The sequence below is a fragment of the Ambystoma mexicanum genome, chromosome 1q (genome assembly GCF_040938575.1).
Source record: "Ambystoma mexicanum isolate Mex_15411 chromosome 1q, UKY_AmexF1_1, whole genome shotgun sequence".
NCBI lineage: Eukaryota > Metazoa > Chordata > Amphibia > Caudata > Ambystomatidae > Ambystoma > Ambystoma mexicanum.
The window spans coordinates 541792090-541819578 of record NC_090922.1 but is presented as its reverse complement, the minus strand read 5'-3'; the positions used below and the strand labels follow the sequence as shown (position 1 = coordinate 541819578).

At 45.7% G+C, this 27489-nt stretch overlaps 1 protein-coding gene across 1 annotated transcript in view; it reads right to left on the bottom strand.

Moving 5' to 3' along the window:
• Positions 1-27489, bottom strand: part of MEGF8 (multiple EGF like domains 8) — a 1665761-nt gene that overhangs the window by 667336 nt on the left and 970936 nt on the right. The window lies entirely within an intron of this gene.

Below are 27489 nucleotides of genomic sequence, written 5' to 3'. Positions count from 1 at the left end.
GGGTTGTTTCACTGTGCTGGAACTGTTTTAGCCCAAACTACTTACAGGAGTACTTACCGTTGGGTAATGGAGTGGTTAATTATTTGTGATATGCACCCTCAGGGGGACCACCTTCGGGGCGTATTTTCCCATTACATTGTCCATTGTGTGGGTATCTCGGGTAAGACTGCCAGCCCTGTGATCCTTTACTTTTGATTTGCATTTATTTTATTATATCTGCACGTTTACTTTCTTTTAGGCTCCGGTTTATGTAACCGGGCCGCGGCGGGTGACTGCATGCCGACTGTTCATGTAGCACGCTATTATTGTTTTAGCTTCTTGTTTTAATTATATTTTTATTTACTTGTACGCTATTAGGGCGTAGGGTGCCTGGCCTTGTTTGCATGCCGTAGCTTGCTTGGAAGGGCAGTATTTTTTTTATAAAGCTGCGCGCACTCTTGTGCCGCAGTCTTTCCTTGCTGCCTACATGCAGCATTACGGGACCGCCCTCGCCAATCAAAGGAGAACCACCCGGAAGCGCAGCGGGCACATACTTGCCGTGTCAAAGTTGCACCCAAGTTAAGCCCGTCTGTGGCCGTCCCATGATCCCCCGTTTGCAGAGAAACGCATTTAATAAAATTGTCCCGCAACAATCTCTTCCTATCAGCCCCTTCAGATACAGTCCTGCTTTATACTGATATTCCTCCCCCCTCTACCAAGATAACTGTCAACTCTCTCAAAGGGCTGCTGGTTAATGCCTGATCCCTTGTGTTCCATGCAGCCTCTTACCATGATCTCCTTGTGGGTCTGGCTCCAGACTTATGTTACAGAAACGTGGCTGAATGAGTCCTCTGGACTCTCAGTGGTCCAGATGCTTTCCGATGCTAATACACCCTATGTGTTGACCGGGTTACAGCACAACCTAGGGGAGTGGTCGCTGTGATTTTTACAATGGCTCTTTTAATTCCTCCAGAATCAAAATGGAGGCTCTTTTAGTTAGATTCCCTACATCAGCATCTCTTATTTTGCATCTCTTAATAGTGTACCGGCCCCCAGGACTGGATCCCTCCTTTTGCGGGCAATTTTTGTAACTAGCGGGCAGCCTGGATTTGAAGTTTTCAAATTTGGTGATCATTGGAGACTTAATTCAACCCTCCTCTTACACTTGCTATTACTCAATTATTTGAAACTATAGGTGACATAGGTTTTGAGCAACTCACCTGTGGTTCTACTCATTCATTGGGCAATACGCTTGATTTGGTCTTTGCCACTAAAACTCTGGTCGACACGCGTTCTCCCTTCCCAGTTTTATGGTCTGACCATATGGTTATTCCATTTTTAGTTTATGTAAAAATTCCAGGGCGAACCCAGGCACTAAGCAGCTGTTCAAGCGCAGCTGGAATAGGGTACCCAAAGATGATGATATGTCATATATACAGGCTGTCAATATAAAAAAAAGTATTTCTCTTATCTAACACAGACGTTTCCCTCAGCCGCTAATCGATTAGCTCCACTTAAACTGCAAAAGAGGGCTGGTAGACCTTCACAAGCAACACAAGGTGGGCAGGCCCTTAAACCCTCATATCCTGGGCAAAATACATATCAATCCAACAGCAAGGGGGAAATAAGGGTAAATTAATACACTTAAATGAGCAATATATATTATTTAATAATTCTATATCGCCGCAAAATGCTGGCTTCAACACATACATTTTACAGAACGCATGTTATGCACATTTCAAATGAATCACAAAAAACACAAGAAAAAAGAAGAATTTGGTGCTGAGAAAAGTGAAAAAGTGTCAAGATGGTGAGCAAAGAAAAGCAAAATACACCAAGTGTTGTTATCACAAATATCTTATACGGTTCAAACAGGCTTCAAGGATGATGTGCCTCTTGAATCACAGTCTAGAACGTGGTCGCAAATTCCAGGTCGATCCATTTTTTCTAAACAGAAATACAGCCATATGTAATGAATACACTCATATTTAATCTAGGTCTACTAGGCCAGACTATGTACAGGTCACAAAATTGTCTTCCATACAAGAAATTCTTGATCGTTAAATGAACTCCTAGTTTCAACTAATCCACTGGATAGGGCTAGTTTTCTTTCAGGACTGGTCTGTTTTCAATGAAATTAAGCATGTGCACAGAGTTTCGATGGTGTCCAAAGATCACCTACAGAGCCACGCCGGCATGATAAAATGGTTCTTATACAAGATGTAAATGCCTCACTGGTGTCAATGCCACCTGAGGGGGGGTGGCTCCTAGCACTGCACCTGTTCATAGTCTTCCCAGCCACGGTATAACAATGAGTTGAAAGCACTACGTCAAACTATGCGCTAAGAGGAACGCAAATGGCGGTTCTCCTACTCTTTGGATGATAGAATGAGTTTTCACAATGTTTCAAAGTCCTATAACCAGGCAATTGACTCAGCCAAAACCATATTCTATCTTCTCTGTGGTACGGCCCCCTTAACGGCCTCTGCTGCGCGATTATCTGTTTTTTCAACTTTCTTGGCTGTTGATATTCTAGCAGCCACTATGCGGCTTAAATCTGTGTCCCCTCTGATTCTATTCCTTTAGGGACACTTAAAGAGATTATGTCCGATATCTCTACCTGGATCAAGCAGGCAGTTTATCTTTCTTGCTCTTCTTCGGGTGGGATCCCAGTGGAACTCAAGCAATCCGTTACTATTCCTCTCCTGAAAGAAACTTCTCTCGACCCCTCTGTGCTAGCTGATTTTCATCCCATCTCACTCCTTCCTTTCTTTATAAAGCTTCTAGAATCACTGATCTCCCCTCTGCTCATTTCTTTTCTCGTACACTCTACATTTCTGAATTATTTTCAGTCTGACTTCTGCCCCAGTCGAGCCACGAAGAGTGTACTTGTCTCAGTCTTTGACAATCTGACTCGTCTAGCCGGCCAGGGAACGGGGAGATTGGAGCGCTGACTCTTTTAGATCTGTTAGCAGCATTTGACATTGTGGACCATTTGGTGCTGCTGAGCCGCCTCGCACCTGGTCGGCTACTCTGGATAAGTCCTCTTCTGGTTCACATCTTTCTTGACCAATAGGAGCCAGACATTAATTCTTTTTTCTTTTCTTCTGTTTCAACTTCTTTCCGGTGGGGTTCACAAGGCTCCGCCTAGTCACCGGCGTCTACATTCATCTTCATCTACATTCAGCCTCTTGTTTTGCTCAACCACTCCTACGGCTTCCACTGCTACTCCTATGCTAACGGCACCCAAATCATCGTCCGACTTGACTCTACCCAGCCGGTCACAGCGTCTGAACATAGGGGTTGCCTGGTGGCAGTGGGTAGGTGGATGGGCTGCAACAGGCTGAAGTTAAACAGACAAGACCTCACATTTTGCACACTAAGTAACCTCTACCTCTTCTGCTCTAGTATGGTCCTCTGTTTTCTGGCCTCCTGAGCTTGGTTCCTGCCCCTCGCCTGTGCCCGAGGTAAAGAACCTGGGCTTCAGGTTCTTGCCATCTTTATTGATCTCAGGTCAGCAACATATGTAAGACCGACTTCTTCCAACTCAGGGTTCTTCGGAAAGTCCTTCCTTTTCTAGCTGCTCATTTACACCCTCTTGTGATGGCTTCTCCCATTTTGAGCCAGCTAGACTATTGCACTTCTCTGTTTCTTGCTCAACTCCATCTCTTTCGCCCCTTACAGCTGCTTCAGAATTTAGCAGCTCGCATTGCCACGGACACCCCTTATGACTTCCACATCTCGCCAGTTGTTCCTTCATTTCACTGGCTGCCTGTACAGCAATGGGTGTGGTTCAAGTCTCTCTGCATTGTCCATAGGGCCTTCTATGGCCAAGGGTCTGAGTATCTGGAGAAAAATGTTGTCCTTACCTGCCGGTGCGTCCACTTCGCTCCCAAGACGCCTGCCTTCTTCCTGTGCCTCGTTATCGACTGGAGCGGCTGGGCGGCCGCTCCTTTTCAATTGCGGCGGCTAAACTTTGGAATTCTCTTCCATTTACCCTTCAAGCCACGAAGGACCATCTGGCCTTTCGTTGTGCTCTAAAAACCTACCTCTTCTAGGCTACTTTCTGTTCTCCTGCTGTATCCTCCAGCGCCAAGATGCGTTCGTGCATTTTATAAAAACAAATAACACAACAGAACAGGGGTCTACATGCTCAAAGGGGCAAGATTCTTTGGAGGAGTCTGTGGCGAACCAGAAGAATGACTCAGACTACATTGTGTCATAATTAAAGATGTTTATTGACATTAAATGTAAAAGGCCCAACTAGCCTTATACCTACCTATGAGGGATGTTCCCTACCTAGCAAACTAAAGCTAAGGGTGCATGTCAAGTACCTAAACAACTAATTGGCCCTACCACTTTAGAATAGTAACACAAAAAGAGGCTGCCCAAAAAGCGGGGAGGAGTGGAGGGCTGGAAACACTAACAAGGGGGTTTGTCCTACCCTCTATGAGTCAAAAAGGGTGCACACAATACATCAAGTGCACACTGGTTTTTAAACCCTTATGGGTGCCCATGTAATTGGGGCAACCACGATATGAAAAAAAACACATGCTTGCTGCTGAAAAACACATATCTCGAATTTGTATCAAAGTGTCAGCATTTATTAGTTTTAGCTGATGCTTTTTCTTTTTTTGCAAAGTATTTTAAGTTTTTGTATATACATAACAGTACAAAGTGACCGTTGTAATAAACAAACACATTTCTGTTGACAATTCAGTGTAACATTTTTACAGATGGCATACGGTGTAAAACATCCATATGCACATTTTAAAAGTAAACTTTGCTTGTGAATAAAATATCCCATGTGATTGGGTACAGAAAACACAGGATAAAGAATGTGAGTGGAGGAGACGTTGATAGTAGGTCTCCTATGCCCGGCTAAAGTCTGACCTCCTATTCGGTCGTGACCTATACTGATTGAGTTTGTCTAGTCCTAAGTGTATACATTTGGTATAAGTCTGTACTACACAGTTTTGTCGTAGCGTTGCTGAGCAACCAGGCTTATCGCAAGAGGGAAGGTGAGCTGTAAGGATGTTACACAGAGGTCTATAATTACAAGTATTCATATAGACTCTTATACTCAAGGTTTCTTGGTAAAAAACGTATTAATTTATTTCACAGTCATTTAGAAAACATTCACTAGAAAGAGGCAATCTATATCACACAAAAATATACTTCATAATACCAGGTTCTGAGGCACTTAAACTACTTTGAAGGAGGAGCAAAATGGCAGAGCATTTGAAGTAGGAGCAAAAAGGCATAAGTTAATAAAACTAAGATTACAGTTACTCTTAAACACTGCAAATAGTTTGAGTTCCCCAGAGGAGTTCATTCAATGCAATAGGTTAGGCCAAAGTCAATGGGCTAAAGTCTTGTAGAGGATAAAACAGTTCTGGAAGTTAAACGGAAAAGTCTTTGCCAAAGTTCTCAGCAGTAGTTCATAAAAGAAAGGTTCCTATGTTGGGTCACAAGATGACTAGGCCTGCGAGTTGCCAAAGTTTCAAGCACTTTTGCAGTGAGAGGTAAATTCTCTCGGTCAGGTTTTCACAGTACCTTACAATGAAGAAAATGATGCAGCTGAAGACGTCTGTTCCTGGCAGTTCCTGCAAATCTCGCTGTTCCTGAGCCTCAGTCGTGGGGACAAGAGGGAGGACGTTGGGGGACTCCTGCACTGCTCCGGACCTGGTCAAAAAGCTGTCAAAGGCAAATCTTCAATTCCGGTAGCTGTAGTCAAGCACAGAAACTGGTGTCCTTCTCCATGGCTATTCAGTTTCCTGCAACACGCGGAGGAAAATACAACCAGCTCTGAGAATGGTAGCCAGGTGGCTTACAAGTTGATTGGTCCCACCAACTCAAAGGGAGAAGTCGTCCTTGAAGGGCTTCTCTGTCGCGATGAACTTGGCGGTTCGGACCTGCAGCAGGGCTTCACCGGGCAAACCAACGGTCCAGGAGTTGCAGCAGCCGTCCTCTTCTGGCTCATCTTCGGTTCTTTTGTTCCAGTGGTCTATTCTGCCTTCCAAGCAAAGAGACTTGCCTTTTTTCCAGTTTCCTCCCATTCATTCCACCCTAGCTGCCACTCACCCAGCAGGGTGGCTGTCCTTGCCAGACAGTCAGCAGCCAGTCACGCCAGAGTTCATTTGGGTCTCCTAGGAGACTAAGCACCCACCCCAGACCCTCGGGCGCCAGAGGCGGTCTTCAGTCCTGAAGCCCGTCAAAGGCGTAGGAACAAAGGGACCAAACCTGATTTGGCACGCAGAGGCAAACTCTAGAAGGACCTTTCTAAAAAGAAGACCGGGACCTGTTTAAACAAAGGGGGCTCAGACAGCATCTTGAAAAACATGGCTCGCGTGATTTAACGCTACCGGTGTTCCCAGTTGGGAAAAATAATGGTAGTTTGTTGTAAAACCACTGCCACAAGCCATTTCGAGAGGAAAGGGTAGCATTTGACTGCTACATGAGTTTCTAGACATAGGGAATACTAAGTAACCCCTGCAGCACTCTATTGTAAGATAGGGTGTACTGGGTCTAGGAATTTGAAAAGACTAGTAAAGTCAATTTCACTTTACTTTCTCTGGGAAACAGTAGTTGATCCCAGAGAAGGTATTTAAATCTTGGGACAGCCTAAAAGGCTTCCCTGTGTCCCTGCACTGAGGGTGCTGTGTGACACAAATGAAAAGATGATGCCTATGGAGTTATCAAAAACTCCATAACCAAAAGAGAGAAACACAGAAAACAAACAGAATTGAAAGTTCAAAGTACCAAAGTTTAGGAAAATAGCTGGAGGGCTCTAACGTCGGAGGAATTGGCACATTTATGAGAATTCTTCCTAACAGAGCTCCTGACTACAACCAATCCTTTATTGTACACACAGATGCTTCCAATACGAGTATAGGTGCAGTTCTGAGTCAGCTGGATGAGAAAGGAAGGGAACACCCAATCTGCTTCATCAGTTGAAAACAGAAGGAACCTGAAACAAGGTGGGCAACCATAGAACGTGAATGTTTGCCATTGTCTGGTCTTTGAAGACGTTTAGACCATACTTGGATGGATCCACTTTTGTGATTCAAACAGACCTCCAACCCTTGAGATGGCTAATGCAAATGAAGGTGGAGAATCCCAAATTGTTAATGTGGTCAATCCTCCTACAGGGGTTTGATTTTACCATTGAACACAGGTCAGGGTGTAATCATCAAAATGCTGATGGTCTCTCCAGAAAATATGACCGACTGAAGTAAGGAGATTCATCCAGAGGTGGATTAAATCCTCCTGTCCCTTAGTCTGGGGGGACGAGTGTTAGGGAGAATTCTCAGAAATGTGCCAATTGAATCTACCTTAGAGACCCCCAGTGCTGGATTTTCAGGACTTGATTTGTTTAACCTGGAGAGAGCGAGACCCTTCTTTACCCACTCTCTCACGTATTTTAATATGAACTCGATGTTTATTTTGGTTATGGAGTAGGCATCATCATTTACATTGTGTCATACAGCACCTTCAGTGCAGTGGCACAGGGAAGTTTTTCAGATTTCCCAAAGTTTTGAATACCTTTTCTTGGATAAACTACTGTTTCCAAGAGCTGTAAAGTGAAATTGACTTCACTTACATTTGTAACTTTCTAGACCCAGCACACACCATCTAAAAATAGGGTGCTGGAGGGATTACCTAGTATCCCCTTTATCCAGCTTCTCATGTAACATTTTTATGTTACCCTTTCCTCGATGAATGGCGGGTGGTAGTGGTTTACTTTGAACTGTCATGGTGTGCATTTACCGCGGGCTGCGTTCGCAGCTGCAGTAAAGCACCCAAGGGTGCATTTTTTGTCAAAATGGACCCGGTCTTCTTTTTACGCCATTTCTTCATGGAAAGGTCCTTCTTGAGATTTACTCTGCACGCCAAACCAGGTTTGGTCCCTTTGTTTGCTTTGCCTTTGGCGGGATTCACGAGTGAAGCTCATGAATACACTCTAGATGTGATGTAATTTTGACAACGGAGACGACATTTCATGTTGTTCTACATTGTCGTAACTTTGATCGAACACTGACAAATTAATTTAGTCTGTAAATTGAATACACTTCTCACACTTTTTGCAAAACAGTGTGTTCATCCCTTATGCGTCTTTCACTAAAAAAAAATATTTCTCTATGGCCCAAACCGTTCTGGCTTGAATGGGTGTTCACTTTTGTAATGTGTCAATACTTCAAAGCACAAGTAAACTTTTTCAGAAAGATACTTTTCGAAGGGCAATTATGCCATTGAATTTAGGATGCATTTTCAAGATAAGTGGTACACTTATCTGGTTCATTGAATTCAAATATTTCTGTTTCTCTTTCGCAGGGGGTACAGGCTAGTGGCCTACCGTTCGTTTACATGGTGGATTCATGGGAGCCTTGCATTCCGTGTTCGACAAGTAATACCCGCATGTGTCATTTGAGCCATTCGTGCCAAATTCCCCACTGACAGCAGACAGTACAGGGGATTTTTAAACACTGTGCCGCAACCTCTTGTATACAATTTGTAGTTGTTTGTGCAATCAACATCACCAAACTAAATAAAATACTAATGAGCGTATACAAACAGTTGTACACATTTTTCAGTGAGGGTTTTTCTGTGAGGGTCATGAAAGAATGGTTGGTGCCCTTTTGCGCTCGCTTTGTCCCCATCCATCCCCCCTACAGTATCAATAGCAGTTCACACCTATGACTATGCACTAATGAGGGAGCTGGGTGGGTGGGAACGCTCAAGGTGCCAAACATAATGCACACCTCAAAGGGCTCTTGCGCACGGTGACCATTGTCCACATGGCCTCCCCTGACCCAGTGTCTCCAGACTCCCCTCTTCAAGACCCCGTCCCTGCAATCAACATAAGTTTGTGTCCCTTGAGCATTGTTCTGGGCCTTTTACGCTCCCCTCGTCCACATCCATCCCCCTCCCTAATATCAATGGCAGTTGGCACCCATGAACAGGGTCGTACTGGACAATAAGATTGTCATGCAGAAGCAAAGAAAGTGTGCCCTACAGTTGGAAATAGCTATGCATTCTTTTTGGACACTGTTTGAATAGTACCCGAGGGGGAACATTTTGAATAAATGGTGATGGAAATTGTGCATTAAAAAAAATATTTACTCAGCAACAGTGTTCACTACTATTAGCCACATATTGAAGTAACTCATCAAACTGGCCCACACTGCCCAAAAAAGTGGACCAATTTGATTTAAAAAAATGGCCCATGCAAGCATTTTGCATTTGTGGTTCAACCCTGGCCCTATTGCCCTATAGGCAGTACGGGCAGGCCTATGCATGTGCGCTCGCAAAGGGGGCTAGATGGGTGGGTATGGCAGATGTGAAACATTGGCATAGAGGCAACACGTCACACATTCACATACACACACACACTTTTCTAAGCCTTTTTAAACACCTTTACATTTACCAGGAGAACATCTCTGCAAGAAATCTTCATCGAGCTACCTGTTCCCCGACTACCTGTTCCATGGCTACTTGTTCCCTGGCTTGCTGAATTGGCTAATTTGCTCGTCCAAGTAAGGGTATATCACCTATTTGGTTCTGTATGTTCATCGATCGCTGCTCTGAAAGTTTCTATCGATTTCCACGTAATGTACATAGTATTCTAATTTTCATTTATCTCAAAGACTTCACCATTTTCGATTGCCTGATGTATTTTGTCCTCAGTAAACAGCACATTGCATCACTGTGCATTTTAACAGAATGGAATGTTTCCTGGTCCATGTTTGAAAGCATGTTTTCTTTTGGTGCATTAAAGTTCATTCAATGGACCAGTTTGAAAAGCTAACTTCATGAACGGTTTAGAGTTTTCTGTGTTTATTTCCATCAATGTTGTATTATTCAAGTTTCCCTAGTTACCATAATTACCCACCTTTTAAAATGTTTCACTTTAGACTACTTTCTCCATCCCGCTTTAAGGGCACTAATAAAATCAGTGAAATGTGACCCTTAGTGAAAACGTCCATAGTGCCCTTTAAATGTCGTCTAATGTTTTCGAAATGTGATGGTTGGCATGTCCTTCTTTACGTAGAGCTCACTGATGGAAGCACAGACCCTCACCAGTGACAAGACCACCGACACGTCTAGTATCCCAATGGTGAGCCCAACCGACATGCACAAAGTGATATTTTAGACGTGGCCATATTTCAAATACTAATGTACCTTTTCCATTGTACTCTTTTCTGACAATGTACTGAAAATGAAGGAGCAAGATTCTTCAGCAATTACTTTTCCGGAGTCAACATCAACCTCACTCGCCTATCAAGTAATTATATTGTACTAGTCCTTTATATGCCAATGAACAATACATGCACGTGTTATGCTTGGAATTTAAACATATTGAAAATTATGTATAGTATTGGTTATTTACACAAGGTGGCATGCATGGGTATCTCTCAGTATGTACCATTGACTGTATCTCATGTTTTCAGTTTAATTTTGCTTTTACATCCATATTAAAACAAGTACTATGTTATAGGGGGATGCTGGAACTTCAACTACAATCACTTCCTCATTTGCAACAGGTCCAGAGTATGAGGTATGCGCACTTAGTTTCCTTGCTACAATGAAAGCAAATCCTACAAAATATATACTTTGAGATTGAAATGCATGTAACCTTGCACTGTTTCAAACTTTTATGATTTTGGATCTAACATTACACTTCCTCCATAATGCAGAATAGGTTTGAAAAGAAACATTAGAAAGCAAACTACTTTTAAAGGCAACATTATAATCACTATGTTTTTCAGGGTGATCTCATATCATGTCCATGTGTCCTCTCGGAAGGTTATCAGGTGAAATCTGAAATGTATATTATGACCAAATCACATACACAGTTTTCAAAGGTATGTTCATACGAATTTTCTATTTGTGTTGCAACAATAAACCTTATAGTATAAGGTTCGCCATCATTTTAAACTACTGTTGCTCTTTGCGGTGAAAGATTTTACATTTAAGTTTAACATGTTTAACATGCAACTTTTTGTTATGATTCTTCTCTCCAAGGAATGTCGAATTTGGAGAGGCACATGTACCGGAGGTACACATAACCTAATATGAAATACAATCGAGCATCACATTGGGTTGGGATAACATTTTTATAATGTAATGTTTTGAAGTCCATCAAGTTGGCTCTGTTTGTAGATATGTACAAATTAAGAAATTTGCTTGATTTAAACCATATAAAAACACTTTCTTCAGCTTGAAGTTGCGGTAGGCAACACATTTTCGAAGCAAATTAAGAAAACAAGGGTAAAGAACAAACCAGTTTATTCTGGAGAAGTTTTTAAGCGGTTGTTTGAAGTCATAATATGTTTTTTGTTGGAAAATCATATCTTCTGTATGTGTGCTCTACATGGAGCATGTTTTCCTATAAATCTGTCAGAGGCCCTGAAGGAAGGAGTTTAAATCAAACAACAACTGGAACCAAAGATGTCGCTTGCCAAACAGATTTCACAATGGAGCAACTATTATTTTGAGGGACAGCGTAGTCCGCTCAATATTTAGACTTGTGATGCATATGTCCAGTGGTATGAAAATGAACAGAATCTCACCTGCGAACCATACAAAGTAACCATGCACCATTGCCACAATGACAATCGCCCAGATGAAACCGAAGAGAAAGATGCATTGCAATTGCTTGCAGACCCTTTGACACAATCTACACCATCTAAAAATGTTCCACCCACCAAACAATGTTACCTGTTTCTCCAATTCATGTGGAAATATCATAGCCTGAACTAACAGAGGCTGAAGCATCAACGCAATTCACTGACGAATTTGCTCAAGATCTCGACTTCAGTATGCCTAGTTTAGGGGCATTGTCCACCACCAACACACAGTACTGCAGTACGATCGGCTATTAAAGGAGCAAAAATACATTGTATTCGACTGCTGCCTGCTAGAGATTATACAAATGATTAAATGTGATCATACATTAAAAAGGAGCATATGGAACGAGTTACTTACCTGGAAATATTGTTCGCCAACATGGGTCTGGCATGGATTCACATGCTCATGAATATTACCCGTCGTCAGGCCGGGAATCCTTGGTAAAAGAAAAAACTGTTTCACTTTCACTTACAAACTATATTTCTCCTCTTAACTAATCACTGTACTCTGGGTCATACTGCAGCCAGCCAATAACAGTCCTGTCCCTAGGCCCCTCCTCTGGCAGCCATCTTCAGATTTGGTAAAGTGGCAGTATGACAAAGAAGAACCGCAGAGAGGAAGGAGGGAGGGTTCACATGTGAATCCATGCCAGATCCATGTTGGAGAATAATAGTTAGAGGTAAGTAACGCGTTCCTTTTCCAGCATGGGGTCTAGCATGGATTCACATGCTCATGAATAAAGAATACATAGCAGTACAAGATTACACAACCACAGGTGACTGCAAGGCTCAACAGAAGCAATTACTCTTACCTCTGGCACAGACTTGCCTCAAGCAAACAGGTTGCGTAGCACTGCTTGGCCAACTCTGGATTCCTCCCTCGAATCCCTGTCGACGCGGTAGAATCTCGTGAAGGTGTGCATGGACCTCCACGTAGCAGCTCTGCAGATGTCCAGCAGGGGCACACCAGACAGGAACACCGTTGTTGCAGCAACCGCTCTGGTGGAGTGGGATCTTGGACGGCCGGGCAGTGGCCGGTTTGCCAACCGATGACAGAGCATGATGCAGCCGGAGAGCCACCTGGAGATGGAAGCCTTGGACAAGGCCTTCCCATCGCACACAGGACCAAAGTTCACGAAAAGTTGAGACGTCTTCCGAAAATTCTTCGTGCATGCCACGTAGAACTTCAGGGCACGAGCAATGTCCAGTGAGTGAAAGGCCCTTTCAGCTGGTGACGAAGGCTTCGGGAAATACACAGGTAATACCAAAGGTTTGTTGAGGTGGAATTCTGGCTGAACCTTTGGCATAAAAGAGGGTTGCGTCCGCAGCACCATCCTCGATTCGTTGAAAGTTAGACAAGGCTGTTTGCAAGATAGGGCCTGGATCTTCCCTACCCTCCTGGCAGAGTTGATGGCCACAAGGAAAGCCATTTTCCATGCGAGGAACTTGGGAGGGGGAGGAACTTGGGAGGGGCCTGATGCATAGGTTCAAAGGGGGCCACCATGAGCCGCGTCAGCACCACGTTGAGTTCCCACGCCGGGGCAGGAGCCTTCACCGGTGGGAAAGATCTAAACAGTCCTTTCAGAAACTCCTTGACGAGACGGTGGGACCAACGAGAAGATCTTCCTGGGGACCTGGTGTAGCGGGAGATCGCTGCCAGATGCACCTTGATAGAGTTTGTGCGTCAGGCCCGCCTTGGCCAAGGACAACAAGTATGGAAGAATCTGCAGGGCTTGACCTTCAGAGCGGTGATCTTCTGCGACTGGCACCACGTAGCGAAACGTTTCCACTTGTGACCGTAGCACTTAAGAGTCGATGCCGCTCTGGCCTTGGCGAGGACCTCTCTGAAGTCCGCTGGCAACTCGTATCCTTCAAACACTAGGGCTGCTGGTGCCAAGCTCTCAGGTTCATGGATCCTGGGTCGTGATGCAGGACTGCGCCTCCTTCTCTGGTGAGCAGATCCACGACCACCGGCAGCGTGACCACAGGAGACGCTGACATGCTGAGAAGGTCCGTTCACCAAATCTGCCTCGGCCACGTCGGGGCAAGGAGTATCACCCTGTATCGGCACTGTTTGAGTTGATTGATGACTTGCAGCAGGAGAGGCAACGGATGGAACGCGTACAGAAACAGGCCTTCCCACGCGATGGAGAACGCGTCCCCCATGCTCCCCGGTTGGTGGAATCTGCTGGCAAACTTCTGCTATTTGGAGTTCGCCAGCGTCGCAAACAGGTCGACCTGGGGCCTGCAACACTTGATGAAGATGAGGTCCATTTGGTCCTGCCGAAGTTCCCACTCATGGCAGGAGCACAGCTCCCTGCTAAGGGAGTCAGCAATGGTGTTCTTGCCTCCTGCCAGGTGAAAGGGGATGAGGAACATCTCTTGTCTGATGGCCCAGTGCCAGAAGTCCTGCGCCTTTTTGGAGAACGCTGGGGACAGAGTGTCCACCTGCTTCCTGATGTATTGTGGTGGTGTTGTCTGAAGATCCTCACCACCTTGCCTTCAGAGAAGGAAGGAATGACTTCAGGGCCCAGAACACTACCCGCAGCTCCAGGATACTGATGTGGAGATCCTTCTCCTCCGCCTGTCTGAGCCCTCTGGTGTGCAGACGTCTGGTGTGGGCTACCCAGCCTTCCAGGGAAGCATCTGTGGAGACCGTTTCCTGGTACAGGTGGCTTCGGAACCCTGTGCCACGGGCGACAGAGTGAATGCCCCACCACCGTATCGCCCGACAGATCTCCTCGTTGAACGGTATCTAGTCTGCGAAGCTTTCGGACACCTGAAAACAGCGAGCGTCCAGGACTCCTGAAGAGGTTGCATCCGTAACATGCACAAGGTAGATGCAAGATGACATCATGCCGAGAAGCAACTTGATGGTCTGTACCGTAGCAGTCTTCAGTAACAGTCTCACTTTCCCCAGAATGGCCGCTACCCTCTTCTCCAAGGGCGACGGTAGGCAGGAGACTGCATTGAGTGTGGCTGCTAGGAACAGCACGTTCTGCAATGGCATAAAGCAGGACTTCAGCTAATTGATGGAGAATCCCAGCGTTGCCGTCGTCCTCCTCCAGGTTCTCGCCATCAGTGGACAAAACCTTCCATGGCCTGGGGCATGGTCTGTGGCTTGCCTGGGACTTCATTGCCCCCCTCAGGCCCTTTGACACCCTGAGGGGTCAGGCCGGGCTCAGAGAAGGCATCCTCTTGTCCAGCGTGCCAGTAGGCTTTGCCACTGCCCCAGCTGAGGCCTCCCGCCTCACTGGCATAGTCATCCAGGGCGCAGTAGGGGTTACCTTCACAGGGACAGCCCATTTGGCTTTCGAGAGAGCAACCGCCACCAGCTCAATTGTCGATGAAGATCTCTCCGGCGCTGCCTGGGATTCTTGGGCAGGTGGGCTGCCTTTTCCTCCGTCCTGGGCTTCTCGGGCTTCTCGCGCAGTTTAGCTGGAATGGATGATTTCCTCTTTGAGGAGGAGCTTGATCGATGGCTGTCGATGGAGGCGGATGGTGACTTTGAGCGCCCCCTGCCATCGCGGGACCCGCTTGCACGGCGACCTCAATTTTATTTTTTTATTTTGGACACTTATATAGTGCACCAAACCCAGAGGCATCTGGGCACTTGTTCATAAGAAGTTGGTTACATGAGTTGCTTATGTAGTAGGTTACAGATATGGTTGCAATGGTTACCAAGTGCAAGTGCTTAAATGTCAAATCAGGCAGTTACAATGTATAGTCAAGGCATGTGGGCAGCAAGGTCAAATCAGGTAGTTACAATGTATAGTCAAGGCATGTGGGCAGTGCAAGGCTGCAAGGTCAAATCAGGTAGGTTACATAGTAAGGTTAAGGCATGTGTGCAGCGCCAGGCTACAAGGTCAAATCAGGTAGTTACATTGTATAGTCAAGGCATGTGTGCAGCGCCAGGCTTCAAGGTCAGTCAGGTAGTTACATTGTAAAGTCAAGGCATGTGGGCAGCGCCAAGCCGCAAGGTCAATCAAGTAGTTGCGCAGAGTAGACAGGGTCTGGGCTCCATAATCTGGAATGCCTCATCTCATGTTGCAGAATATGCAAGTTGTTAGGGTGCAAGGAAGGACCACCAGATCCGTCCAGGCAATAGACAGGGGACATACAGGGCCTTTGAAAGTGGGCCTTAGATGAGGGGGCCGGCTAAAGTTTGCCGGTCCCCAATTGGATAGTTTATGCTGCCCAATGACAAATGGTCATGCAGGGAAGCAGACAGGAAAGCCCTCGGCCTGCCATCACAAGCCTAAAAATGCAGCGGCCATAATGGACTTGCTCGTGGAATGGCACGGAAAGGCACACCAATTGTGCATTTCAACACTTTCAGCAAAGCGAATTTATGGAGCACCAGAAAAGAAAGATGCTGAGCAGTGCAGCGAAAATGCGCAGTATTTTCAGATTTAGTAGTAAATTTAAAACAATATTTTCTTTCATATTTCCACATTGAGCAATGCTGATGCAGCGCTTCTCAGTCCCAGGCATCCTCCTACCTTTTTTCAGGAGTGGTGTGGAGACCAGGCATGATCTCCGGTCGTGCAATCAGGTTGCAGGCAAAGGAGCACCTCACTTCACGTTTCAAATAAGGAGGAGCAGAATGGAACCGGACTCGCAGTGCTTGGCCTTGTCTTGGGCACCCACGGATGAGGTGCCCTCAAAGGACTTAGAAGCCCGCTCCTCGGACCGGCCCGTCCAGGGTGCGGCATGACTGCTTGGGCCGCCAGTGTGTATTGTGTCGATCCTTCATCGTTTTCTTGGAGAAGCCGAGGCAGATCTCGCACTCTCCTTCTTTGTGGTCCGGATAAAGACAGCGGAGGCACAGAAAGTGTTTGTCCTCCACCAACATGTTCTGTAGTTTGCATTTGGTGCAGAGCTTGAACAGTATCTTCCTTCCTTCTCATCCGTCATGGCTGGAGGTGCAGAGAAGGTCTGATGGCCTTCTGGAAACTTTGAAGAAACTTCAACGATCCTTACCCTTGAGGAGCATTGAAATTCACAGACAAAGGGATCCTGTCATGGTCATGAAGTCAGAGGCACAGGCATGCAGGTGGTCGCATGAACAGGAGACCTGGGTCGACACTGTCCTGGCGTCTTTCGTGCTAGGCTCATGAACAAAAGTAAACAAGAACATCCATTTAACACCAAAAAGCTTTTAATATGGACATAGCACTTCAGATGCATTAACCTTGAACATTCCATCCATTAAGCACCCCCAAGTGTATTCTTGGGTGTGGCTGCTAATGGATTGCCTTTGCATGTGCTCACTCTCTAGGAGTGGCAGGGTGTGGCTGGCAAGCCGGCCCTAATGGGCGTGCCCACGATCTCAGCTATATAAGCTGCCCCGATCCTCAAGACAGACGCTTTGCGTTATTCTGCACTTGGAAGCAGTGTAACGCTCACTGTCGTCTGAGGTCAGATTTTCCTTTGAAGATCCCGATTCCTGGACATCCAGTTCTCTGCCAGCATACTTACCAACTAGCGGAGGGTGTTCTTACCTGTACATCTCTTCGGTGAACCAAGTATTCATCTTTACACTTTCCGGAACGCAGAAATCTTCATCTGGGCACTGCAGCACGACACGCTCCATTGTCGACAGCAGCGCCTGCAAGGAAAAACAGAAGACAAGGTTTAAGGTTGCGCTTCGCCATAAGTCACGCTTTTCCTTAAACCATCACTTAACTGCTGTCGAACATTGCAGTAGCATCCATCTTCCATCCGGCCGCGTCTCACAGCTGCATTGAGGCCGCATTTCCATGTAAGGGAAGAAAACAGAAGAGAGACATTATTGCGGGCATAAATAGGAGCAACATATAAAGACATTAAACAGAACGAACAGCATCACAAGAGCTCAAGAAAGACTTACCAATCATAAGGAGAAGCATAGTCGCAGTTGTACTGGACTAATCCTTATCAGGAATCAGTGAAGGAACAAGATCCCATTCGACGCGCCCCTGCCAGAAGTAGCAGGACGGAGAGTTTATCTTCCATAATTCACAGGTGAGCTTTATGGGCCAGTGTATGCTCAAAGAAACCGTACTTTGGGGTGAAGGGTTCGAGAGGTACAACAATCACAGATTGGTGCACTCACACTCTCTTATCTCAGGAGCAGTATCACCACGTACCACCGCTCACAGCTTTTCTACTGAGGGAGAGGCCTAAAGGGGGTGATTCAAGTTCAGGGAGGGCTGAAACCGTGCCCCAACGCCTCTGCAGAGACCAGGTGAGCGTAACAGATCCCTGTTGTCGGCAGATGGAGAGAAGAGCACAGAGGCTCTTTTTTGACAAAAATAGAATCTTTTTCCGTCGAAAAATGCAAAAACTGTAGAAGTAGCTTAGGGAGCAAAACTCGAGGACACCCAACACTTGAACGTGCAGTAAAAATCCGAAGATGGCGGCCAGAGGAGGGGCTTAGGGAGAGGAAGGTCATTGGCTTGAAGCAGTATGACACAGAGTACAGTGTTTGGTTTAGAGGAGAAATACAGTTAGTAAGTGAAATTGAAACTGTTTCTCTTTTACCGAGGATTTCCGGTGACAACGGGGAATATTCATGAGCATGTGAATCCATGCCAGACCCCATGCTGGAGAAGCAGGGAGCCATTAGTGAAATTCTCTCGTGTATTACAAGGCACCAATCTGAAAATCCAGATCAGCTGTTTCCACCTCCATAACACATTTTCATGGTCTGCTCAACCGATGATTGGTACAGTGCCTGCTGGAAGTGTACGTTGTTCAGCAGCTTGACTTTCGGTAAGATTTCCAGTTTCTGTCAATTTGTGGGATGGAGTTCCTTGTTAAAACCCAGTACTACAAATATCAGAGGGAATTCTTATTCCCTGCTATTAGTCATGCCTGGAAATTCGAACAGATGTCAATGGACATTACATTCTCTGGCAAAAGTGCCAGGCTAGCTGGCGATGGACTATGTGACAGTCCAGGATTTTCCACTAAGTACTGCACTTACCACTTTCCAGACATGGAAAGTAAAAAAGAAAATTCTGAGTTTGGTCATCGTGCAGGTATCTCAATGTACATGGGTCTGTGGCCATGGAGAAACATGGTTTCATTAAATCCATCGAACTTCTGGAATCCAGGGGAATGCAAATAGACATGATAGCCACTGACAAGCACGTTGGAATTGCAAAGGCCATGCGAGAGCAGTTTCCACACATTCAGCATCAATTTGATGTATGGCACATTGCCAAAGCAATCAATAAAAAAACTACAGCTGCTGGTAAAAAGAGAGGGTTCAGAAAACCTTTTAAAGTAGTCTCAGTCTATCAGCAACCATCTTTGGTGGAGCTCCAAAAATTGTGATGGATCTGTAGAAATTCCACTTGAAAAATAGCGTTCATTGATGCGCCATTGTTCAAACATACACTCATGGAGACACAACGAACATTTGCACGAATGTGCACATGGACCTTTATCGATGGAGCAGGAACGCAAGAAGAAGAAGTGGTTGGTGCCATGTTTCCCCCCCCCCCCACACACACCACTTGAGAAGACCGTGTACGATAAAACGCTTTCAATAGACCTGAAGGGACTCGCCAAATTCTGCCATACTGGAGATTTTGAGGTGTTCCACAACATGTGCCTAAAGTACAGGCCCAAAAGGTTGCATTTCGGCATAGACGGTATGAAGGCCAGAACAAGACTAGCTGTACTTGCGCACAATGAGAACGTTGGGAGGGAACAAGCGAAAACTGCAGGAGCTTTCGGGATACCTCATGGCCTTTACAAAACGAAGCAAACAATCGGTGGCCAAGCCAATCTACCAGAAAATGGATTTTGAATTTCTGAAAGATCTGTCATTGACTGTGTTGGCCATGCATACTCATGGAATGGCTCCCAATTTTGTTCCCAGAACACATACAATGCCACAGAAAATAGCAAACAAGCCTCGGCCTCCAAAATTGCAACTTGTTGAAAAGTTGACTTACAGATTTAAATGATTTGTAGCTGTCTTCAAAATCTGCTCACATTCATATTTTTAATATATTCCCCAATGTTTGGACATTGTACAGAAACAATAAAATGGTATTACACTTGCAATTTCAATGCTAGATAATCTACGCCAATATAATCAGGTTTATGGTGCATTAATGTATTTCTTTTACGTTTGCTTCATTTATATTGCTTATCCTCTGTCTAGAAGACATGTGTCTGGGATTGCTGTTGGTACTCTTGTTCAGAAGAGAATTGCACTAGCATTTCGGTGCTGGACTGCCCAGGTGGGTGGGAGAAAGAGTGATATGCAATTTAAAAGGTATATGCATATAAGGGTATATGATACCTTTAGGGGATATTCTGCACAAATATCCCGTAAAGGTATTCAATCTTCGCTGGGTTAGCCTGCGCTCACTAGCTATTCTCACCATTTGAAAACTGTTCTGCCGCCAAGGGCAGATCCTACCCGAATAGTGGGAACCAATTCTTCATCGCCTAAAGCCCCTTCCTGACTTGCTACAGCCTTCCCAAGAAGACCTGCTTTTTGCTTCACCCGCGCGATTGTGCTCTTTTACGCACAACTGTACTGCTGAGCACAAGGATCCCCACTTCTTAGGGCTGGACTAGAAAGTTAGGGAATGACTGAAGAATTGTCTAATGCTCCTAGTGTGTTACCATCCTTATCTTTACAGGTAGTGGCTGTGTTTTCCTCATTTGTCGCATTAGGAAACGTATTGTATATATGCTGTATTGTGTGTGGTAACCATTTTCAAATAACTAAAGTTTACTAGTGTCCATTCGTCCGGTCGACAATAAATGTATAGATATCTTTCATACACACTTCGTAATTCGTGGTTCGTTGCTGTGTGTGCACATTGTGGGCTTCTGATCACCCCTCCCTCCTGAAACTTAGTCTTGACTGCCTGCAAAGCTACCTAGATTGGTCTGACTTGTCCAGAAAGTTCCTCTGTTTCACTAAACTGAGGGTGGCTTCCTAAGCTTCTGCCCATTAGGTCAGAGTTTAGAAATCCATCTCAACAGTCTACTCCAACACGTGTACACCCATAGGTCCCTCCTTCCATCCCCTATGTAGAAGCATGGCCGATTAGCACAAGGCCTAGTCGGAGCATGAATGTAACTTACCGTTTTGGAATTATTTTTCACCAACCTGCGTTCCCATTTCGGCTTGTGGCACTTTGAAATTGAATTTTGTTGTAGAAGAACAAGTTACTTACCAACTGGTAACGTTCTTTCGACTGGATGTTTCTCCAACGTGTTCCACATCTTTGACATGTAATGTCCACAGCTGTGCACTTCGGAAACTTTTTCAGCAGAGGGCGTACTGCGTCGATGACGTCGGGTTGATGTCCCTTGAAGGCCTCCGTCGAGGGCGACGTCACCGGATGTTATAAATAGGACGCACGGCACCCGTAGCGGTCAGTTTAAGTTTTTTCCCTCAGAACGTGTGGTACCAGTCTCATGCTTGCTTGACTTTACATAGCCTAGTGCAAATGTAAGCTACAATCGCATAGGAAATTATCCAGAGGGGCAGGCTGGGAGGGCGATGTGAAATACGTTGGAGGAACATCCAGTCGAAAGAACGTTACCAGTTGGTAAGTAACTTGTTCTACGAATGGATTGTGTTCTCCAATGTATTCCACATCTTTGACAGACTCCCAAAGCATTACCAGTAAATGGAGGAGGGAAAAGAATTTAGAGTGGCCAATTAGATTGCGGAATAAAGAACAGCCTTCCCAAAGGCCATATGCTGACCATGGACTGTATCCAGGGAGCAATGCTCAAAAAAGGTGTGGAGCGAAGCCCAAGTAGCAGCATCACAAATATTCTGAATAGGAACATCCCACTGAAGGTCCTTACTCGCCAAACGCTAACACTCTGTAATGGTGAGGATAATCCACCTGGACAAGGTCTGTTTTGTAACAGACTGGCCCAATCAGTGTCCAGCATATCCTACAAAGAGTTGATTGTCCACTCTGACCCTGGATATCCTAGAAATGTAAAAGCTGAAAGCTCTCCTAGGATCCAACCTATGGAGTTGCTCCTCATCTTTAGCAGGATCAGGAGTAGGATAGAACGAAAGAAGAATCACCTTCTGACTCAAATGAAATTCAGAAACTACCTTAGGTAGAAAGGACGGACGTACCTTAAGTAATAACCTGTCCTTGTGGAACACAGTAAAGGGTGGCTTAGAGGAAAGTGCCTGCAATTCACTCACTCTGCGAGCAGAAGTAACCACAAACAAGAACACTGTCTTGATGGACAATAATCTCAAAGGACAAGAGTGCAAAGGTTCAAACGGAGCACCCATGAGAAATTTCAAAACCAAATTTAAATCCCAAACCGGCACCTGGATAGGAGATGGCGGAAACACATTAGTCAGTCCTTTAAGAAATTGAGAAATCAAAGGAATCTTAAAGCAAGAACATTCTTCAGACGAGCGCTTACATATAGACCGCGCCGGGGGGTAACCTTAATGGTACCAACTTGAAGGCACCTGTGGGCCAAAGAAAGCAAATAGACAAAACTATAGGAATGGAGCACTGAAAAAGATCCACACTGTGACCTCTGCACCAGTCGCAGAACTTAAGCCAACGGGACAGGGATTTTGTTGCAGGCCGCCTGGCCGAAAGCAACACCTCCAGCAAGTCATCCGGGAGGTCCCAATCCTTATACCTCAACCTTTCAGATACCAAGCGTGAAGGTTGAGAGTCTTGACCTCTGGATGGAGAACCTGCCCCCTCAGCTTTCCTCGAGCAAGAGCAGATACTCTCGGTAGGGAAGACGGCGTGGAGGGCAGATGGACATTTCTAGAAGGTCCGGGTACCACGCTCGCCTGGCCCAATCCGGAACAATGAGGATCATGTGGGAACCAAACCTCCGTAACCTCTGCAACACTTGAGGAATGACAGGGACTGGAGGAAACACGTACATCAGTGGGAATGACCAATCCACTACTAACGCGTCTCCTAAAGCTCCTCTTGGAGGAAATTCTCTTGAGCAGAACCTTAAGAATTCGAAAGCCGGGAGATTCTGGGCCTGTTGAAACTTGTCCACCATCTGCACAATGTGATGAGCCCTCACCTTGGGAAAAGAACCTCCCTTCCACTGCTGTCCCCTAGGACGAAAAAAAGGGGGTTCACGCACAGCCGCGCTTAAAGATTTTGCCTCAGCTTTTGAGGTCTGCAACCTCTCAAGGTTCTCGTCAGCCTTGTTGCCAAACAACTGAGCGCCATCAAAGGGCATGTTCAGAAGACGGCTTTGCACATCCAGAGCAAAACCCGACTTCTGCAACCACGCAAATCTGCGTATAATGGTGCTCGCAGCCATGGACCGGCTAACACTGTCTGCCTTATCCAACCCCGATTGAAGGGATTCGCGCGAGAGCCAGGAAGCCATCCCTTTCTACCCCCTCGGAATATGCTCAGCGCTAAAGAAACAGTTCCACAGAGTGTGTAAGAACCTTGCCAAGGCACAAGTGGAGTTGGCCGATTTCAATGCCATATTCCCCACAGAAAATACCTTCTGAGCCCAACCGTCAAAGTGCTTGTCATCCCTATCCGGAGGGATGGTAGGGTACGCCGCCTGCCTCAAAGTGGCTGTAGCCGCCTGGACCAGGAGTGGGGTGAGTGGATAAATAGCTCTGGTCGCTAACAAAAGGGCAGTACTTTTTTGTCAAAGATTTATTAACAGCCGGAAGAGATTCCGGGGACTGCCAAGCAGCTGCCACCCTTTTTTGTAAGGTGAGATGAAACGGTAACACCGGGTCAGAGGACTGACCTTGATCTAAGATGTCCATTAGATCATCCTACACAAAGTCTTCAGGAAGACCGGACAAGCCCAGATACTCCGAGACCCTAGCCCTAGCCATGAGCCTCCTCCTGTATGAAGACTCAGCATGAGCCCCATGCTCAGGCCTACCAAATTCCACTTCCGGAGAAGTGTCCAACCCACTGGCATCATGGAGGGTTTGCCTCAACTCCTCCAATTGACTGTCTCCAGAAAACATTGGAGCCACATCAAGTTCACCAGGGTCCTCAAAATCAGACCTTTCTTCCTCTTCATAAATGTCGTCCAGAGGGAGTTGAAACCATGGCCTGGGGACAGAAGAGGGCCTGGAGTCCAGTATCCTTCCTAGGAGGATCCACCACATCGGGGAACTCCAATGGCAAATTGTAGGCAAAAACCCCAAAGGCGTCGAGAGCGCCGAAGGCTTCGACGTCGAGAGCGTCAACAACCTTGGCGTCGTGAGCGATGAAGGCTTTGACGTCGACACTGGTTCCAACAGCGCCGTGGGCTGATGAGATGGCAAAGCATCGACGTCCAAGTTGGACGGCACCATCGAGCCCTTAGTAGGTTGCAGCGGTGTCGCTGGGGACAAGGACCTAGAAGCCTATTGCCTTGTTCGAACGGGACCTTGAAGGTCCCCTATGCGAGGCACGGACCCGAGTCCGAAGGCGTGCGAGTCACGGAACTAGCCCGATGCTGGCTGACTTCGTTAGAAGGCGCGACCGGACCCGTGCCCTGGGACTGAAATAGCACCAACATTTGCTCCTTAAAGGCAGCCTATTCCTCCGGAATCGATGACTTCATCGGGCATGCCACTTTCCTCGCGGCTCCATCCTCCAAGGAGGCCGGGGAAGGCGACCGGTGACAGCGCTTCCTGGAATGCCACAACGAGGAATAAGAATGGCGGGAACCACTCTGGGACGGAGAACCCCGGGCCTCCTCCCGACACGGAGAGTCGCCCCTTGCGTCGTTGGTGGACACCACTTTGGATTTCGACTTGGATTTATGGGACTTACTGAGCTTAGAGCCCCTACCTACCTGGAGCTTCCCCTTACACTCCCGCAAGGGCTTGCAGTTAGTGACTGGCATTTTGAACAGTTGTCAGTGTCGTAACTCTCGCCCAAGCACCACAAACAAATGCGATGCCAGTTGGTGATCGACATTTTCAACTTGCAGTTCCGGCAAGTTTTGAAGCCAGACCGCAGAGTCGGAGGGGTTGGAGAAAAAGACATCTCAATGATGAAACACAGGAGGCGCACTGAGTTTCACGAAGCAACACGTTCACGGAAAAAACAGAACTGAAGCTACAGGTGCCATGTGTCCTATTTATAACATTCGGTGATGTCGCCCTCGATGTAGACCTTCGAGGGACATCGACCCAACGTCATCGACGCAGGACGCCCTCTGCTGAAAAAGTTTCAGAAGTGCACCGCTGTGGACATTACATGTCAAGATGTGGAATACGTTGGAGGGGACAATCCATTCGAATGTGCGGTACAAACGACAAACGTTCACCTCGTGCGTCGTGTGGCAACTTGACATGATAATGAAACCACTGAGACCTATTTAGTATGAGCATGCAATGTCACCCTGTCTCGCATGATGGTAGAGAGGGCTGCTTCAGGCGTGCAAGGGAGCATGAAGGTACATGCATGAATTATAGTAAGATACGTGCAATATATGCCAGAAGTGTAAGTAGCAAACAAATGATTCAAGAGTGGAACAATGACATAGTAATGAACAGTGGTAGGTATATAGGTCACTAGGAGTATGGGTATGCCTTGTGGCATGAAACAGTGCTGGACGAAGGAGAGGTGGGGTCTAGATTACATTTTCTTACAGAGATGATATATCCCCAGAGGTAACAGCAACACATTTTCTGGATTGTTCTTACGTTCCTGTCGCAAAACATATTTTACATAGCTGTTTGTAACTATCCTAGGTTTTCTGAACACCTTGCCTGAAGCAGCGTCTTGTTCAGTTTTGTTTTTGTGTGGCATTCACCTACCCGTCTCTGGCTTCAATCACTGAACACAGGCTGCTATTGTTATTTTGCCTTGAGCTAAACCCAGCAACTGTTCGAAGGACACAATGTGTCAAATACCCACAAAAAAATGATCATTTACTATATTGAAAGTGGACATACGAAAATGTAGTTTCCATTTCTGCGATCTGTTGTTCGGAGCGTTTACTCACTGTGGCAACGACAGAATGGAACTTACTGAAATTATGTAAGCTCAACTATACATAATATGTGTGCGATTAAAAACAGCATGCGTACTGTGTGCATAATGACTAATTCAGCAAGGTGCGAATGTGCGATTTTACCAGTATGTTATGTTGAATGAGTGCGTAACTCACGGTTGGTTTATCTGTCTAAGAAGGATTGTTATTTGTGTTTAGTTTAAAGAGGTGTGAATAGAGGTATTCATTTTTTGGACGTATTGCTTACTGGCATTGCCCACCAATATATTCTGTGCAGACTTATGGGTTGTTAGATCGACCATATTGTGATGATTAGTCTTCAAATTCCCGCAGCCACAACCTGTATGCAGGCTAATGATATCTACACCGCTTTGTCCCCTGGGATATCCTGGTGTGCTGTCACACTTGCATCCTTGTGCATCATAAAGTGGGAGTTGGGGGTTTTGGTTCTCTTTCCGATCACTAATCTTACCACTTTCATCAGAATGCCATTGGTCTGTGGTTCAACAGAAAACGTTACTATCTGTGTCCTTCTTTTCTGATAGATCCCGCTATGTTAAACAGGTGCATCTAGTTCCCCATCCTATTAGGAGCTATACCTACGTCAAAGCGCTAACCTTTCAGGCACTTTGTGGTCTCAACTACTTCCCCATGTTGTCATGTCTGTGTTAATTCTGTGTGGTTTGCGTTTAAGATTAGGTTTCATCCGGTTTGAATTAAATGGTAACTTGTTATATTAGATTAGGGAACGGCTACTAAATATATATTCTTTTTTTCTGTTATCTACAAAGCTATATTGTACCATTCTGCACATGCCATAGTTACCAGCTACCGTCGGATGGATTTTTCAATCAACATTGGTGGATAATCATCAACGATTTCATAACCGTTATGAGGGATGACTGACAGGGACCAATCTGCCCTTTAGCGGTACCAGCAATAAGGAGCAACCTGTCCGCGTTTAGGATGTAAAAACGTGCTTAAGCGAAAGCGCTGCGCTTAAAAGTGCAACAAATCCATATCTTCTCATGAACGGAACACCATGTGCGTCATTAGAAGGTTTTGCTGGTGTAACATAAGGACACACAAGAATTGGAGTACATGGATTGATCGATCGTATCGCAAATGCCGTGTCATGAGGAAGTTATAAAGAACATTCAAAGCATGCAATGTTTGCTAGCTATAACTTGTATTGCAAAAATATTGAGTTCATTTTGTGCACTTTATGTTCTCTCGTGAGCATTCATTGCAAAACAAAAGCACTTGTTATATTGCAGACTATTGATGTTTTCTTAAAAATAAATGTTTTGCTCTCCGATTTGGGACAAGAAAGAAAAGGTACGCGCTGTGAGAGGATGTGTGTGTTTATCTTCCTGGTTATGTGTTAAGTAAAGTTATGGCGTAGGTGATGACGGGACACGTTTGGCTACGCTGGCCATGAACATAATGAAAATAGGTGGAGCATATCGTTTGGAATAGGGATGTCAGTTTGAGGGGCAGTGATCTGTATTCTTGCCACAAGGGCACTTGAATTTAGGGCAATGCATCAACTGATAAGATTAGCACAAGATGGCGGCAGCCAACCTGTTTCCGCAGGTGTAAAAGTGAGGAAAACCAAGACAAGATGCACAAGAATTATTTTTAGGATCGATTACAGTATGCTTAAATATACATGCCCGAAAGATCGAGACAATAAAACCTTTCAGCGAACTTCTCCTTTAAGTTCAGGACATTAAATATGAGGTTTGGAGCATGCACACTACAGGCGACCTTACTTGAGCCTCTTGCATCATCCAGCAGTGTTATTATCACCTTGATGCATATTATTGCAGTTTCATTTACATTAGCCCCTGCCTGATAAAAAGTGTCTAATAGCTTTTCAGTGGACATTTAGTGTTTCAGCTCCCCGCTG